This window comes from Dromiciops gliroides, chromosome 1, assembly GCF_019393635.1.
Source record: "Dromiciops gliroides isolate mDroGli1 chromosome 1, mDroGli1.pri, whole genome shotgun sequence".
Lineage (NCBI taxonomy): Eukaryota > Metazoa > Chordata > Mammalia > Microbiotheria > Microbiotheriidae > Dromiciops > Dromiciops gliroides.
The window spans coordinates 562476991-562480168 of NC_057861.1; the positions used below are offsets into that span (position 1 = coordinate 562476991).

The window sequence follows — 3178 nt, forward strand, 5'->3', positions numbered from 1 at the left end:
TTATTACTAATTAGTATAATTTTCACTTTTGAACAGTAATCAATATTCTGATCTGGAAAAAGGTACAAAACTCCTAAAATAGATCATAAGAGGAGATTTAAATCACAAACTACTTCAACTTTGAATTGAATTTGCATTTAGAGCTGGTACATATCATATTGAAATTAAAAGATATTCTTCCTTGGAATGAAAGCTCTGGCAAATCTGGACAGTATACTAAAAAGCAGAGACATCACCCTGTCAACAAAGGTATATATAGTCAAAGCTATGACTTTTCCAGTAGTAATGTACAAGTGTAAGAGTTGGACCATAAGGAAAGCTGAGCACTGCAGAATCAACATTTTTGAATTGTGGTATTGGAGACAACTTTTGAGAGTCCCTTGGACATCAAGGAGATCAAATCAGTCAATACTTAAAGAAATTAATTCAGACTACTCATTGTAAGGACAAATACTAAAGCTGATATTTAAATACTTTGGCTACATAATGAGAAGACAGGACTCATTGGAAAAGACCTTGATGATGGGAAAGATTGAAAGCAAAAGGAGAAGGTAATGGGAGGGGATAAGATGGGTAGATAGTGTCATGAAAGTAATGAACATGAGTTTGTACAGACTCAAGGGGTAGTGGAGGATAGAAGGGCCTGGAGTGTCATGGTCCATAGGGTCACAAAGAGGTGGACATAACTGGATGAATGAACAACAAATGAAAATAATAGCTTGCATTTTTATAATGCTTGAAATTTTGTGAAGCATCTTCCATGTATCAGCTCATTTGATCCTCACAACAGCTTTATGAAGTACTAAAATTGAGGCTGAGAAATTAAGTGACTTGGCCAGTGTCACAATAGTTTATTTAGTATCTGAGACTGGATTTGAACTCAGGTCTTCCTGACTCTAAGTCCAGCACTTTATCCACTACACCATCCAGCTGTGTCAGTAAAATGATGACCCAAGGGTTTATAATGTATAGATGGAAACACAGTTTGTATTTTGCCTAGATAGTTATAACATACTTTCTCCCCCAATTTTCCTGATTTTATTTTATTAACCACATAATTTACTATATGCCATGCTATAACACTGATGTATATACAAACTAAATGTAATCACTATTTCTTATATATATATATATATATATATATATATATTTTTGTTTGTTTGTTTGTTTTGTTTTGTTTTTGTGGGGCTATGGGGGTTGCCCAGGGTCACACAGCTAGTAAGTGTCAAGTGTCTGAGGCTGGATTTGAACTCAGGTCCTCCTGAATCCAGGGCTAGTGCTTTATCAACTGCGCCACCTAGCTGCCCACAATTTCTAATATTTTTAAGTTACTCTATGTTAAGCATGTATTAGGGCAGGATAGCTTTCACTGGAAAAGTTTTCCTTTCTTTCTGCCACATCTGGCTGGTTTCAGAATAGTTAAGGATCTCAATTTCCTTACTAGAATCTGGCCTTGAATTTAACAAATATATGTATATGTAAACATGTATGTATGTATGTACATATGTATGTATGTTTTTAGTCAAAGACTTTGATGAAATTATGCAGTCAAGCTGGCTTTTTTTTTTTTTTTTGGTGAGGCAATTGGGGTTAAGTGACTTGCCCAAGGTCACACAGCTAGTAAGTGTTAAGTGTCTGAGGCCAGATTTGAACTCAGGTACTCCTGAATCCAGGGCCGGTGCTCTATCCACTGCGCCATCTAGCTGCCCCCCCCAAGCTGGCTTTTTATTCAAAAGTATAAAAACAATTCAACAGAAGGCTGAATGAGGTGACCAACTTCATGACTCAGAAGAAAACTTCAAACTGAAGAGGTTCTAATTTTTGTGGTTTAACCACTCTTTTTGATCATGTTCCCTTATTCCATAGAGTCCAGCCCATTCATTGGATTTTTAATAAACTTCCAAGATTAAGGGAAGTCTCCTACTCATTGTATGCCTGAAATCTTGATTTGTGTTCATTTTATTAAATAGCAAATATGCTCCAGATCACATCTATCTGGAAGTTCGAGGGCTAAAATCCCTTTAAATATCATTCTTGCCAGTAATTCATTTGGGGGAGCCATTCTGCACCACCTTTGGCACCACTACTGCACATGTCCAGTTGATGAAATTTTCTTATCAAGGAGATCAAGTAGATTCTCTGGCATTAGTAATCATCCATGAGAAACCACAGATTAACACTACAGTATGGAATATGTATTTGTCTATGTTTGCTCTCTCAGAGGGAACTGGGTGGTACTGTGGTAGGCCCAGAGTCAGAAAGGTCTGAGTTCAAATCTTTTTTCTGGTATTTACCAACTGTGTGTCTCTGGGCAAATTATTTAACCTCTAGCTCAGTTTCCTTAACTATAAAATGGAATAATAATAACACCTACTACCCAGGGTTGTTGTGAGGATCAAATGAGGTAATACTTTTAGAGTACTTGGCACACAGTAGTAGCTTATTAAATGCTCATTGCCTTCCTGTCTTCCTGCCTGCCTGCCTGCTTTGTTTTTCATTGCCATTGACATGGCCAGTCTCAGACAAAATTGTGCAATAGGTAAAATTTAAGCCTGGTAGCTATAGTCTCTATATCCTGTGAGATCTAGGAAGATGTGAAATGATAGGAGGTTATAATCAGGTAAGAAAATGTCAGAGTTTTGAATTAAGGAAGTGAACCACTTGTTAATGGCAAGAAACAACATGTGACCTTCTATTTATATGGCTGAGATGGAGAGAAGTCTCATTGATATTGGCTTTATCTACCTTCTCTGAGATGCTCCGAACTTTCATGGATTCTTTGCTCCCCCCAATCAAAACTTACTTTCATGAATCTCAGAGGGCAAATGCATTTAACTGTATTCAAAGCCTTAAGCTATAGAACAGTGGAATTTCATGTATTATACAGTGGGAAGGGAAGGTAGTTTTTTGTATATCAGCTCTTTCGTGTGTCCCCAAATCCTCTGAGCAAGTGATCATGTATGTAGCATAATGTTAACTCTGGGAATGGTGGATGTAAGATATTAAAGAAAGGGGCAGCTAGGTGGAGCAGTGGATAGAGCACTGGCCCTGGATTCAGGAGGACCTGAGTTCAAATCTGGGCTCAAACACTTGACACTTACTAGCTGTGTGACCCTGGGCAAGTCACTTAGCCCTCATTGCCCCGCAAAAAAAAAAAAAGATATTAAAGAAAGTCAAT

At 37.5% G+C, this 3178-nt stretch overlaps 1 pseudogene; it reads right to left on the bottom strand.

Annotated features, from left to right (window-relative positions):
* Positions 1-1814: 1814 nt before the first annotated feature.
* On the bottom strand, positions 1815-2062 carry LOC122738607 (annotated as a pseudogene).
* Between the last annotated feature and the right edge of the window lie 1116 nt (positions 2063-3178).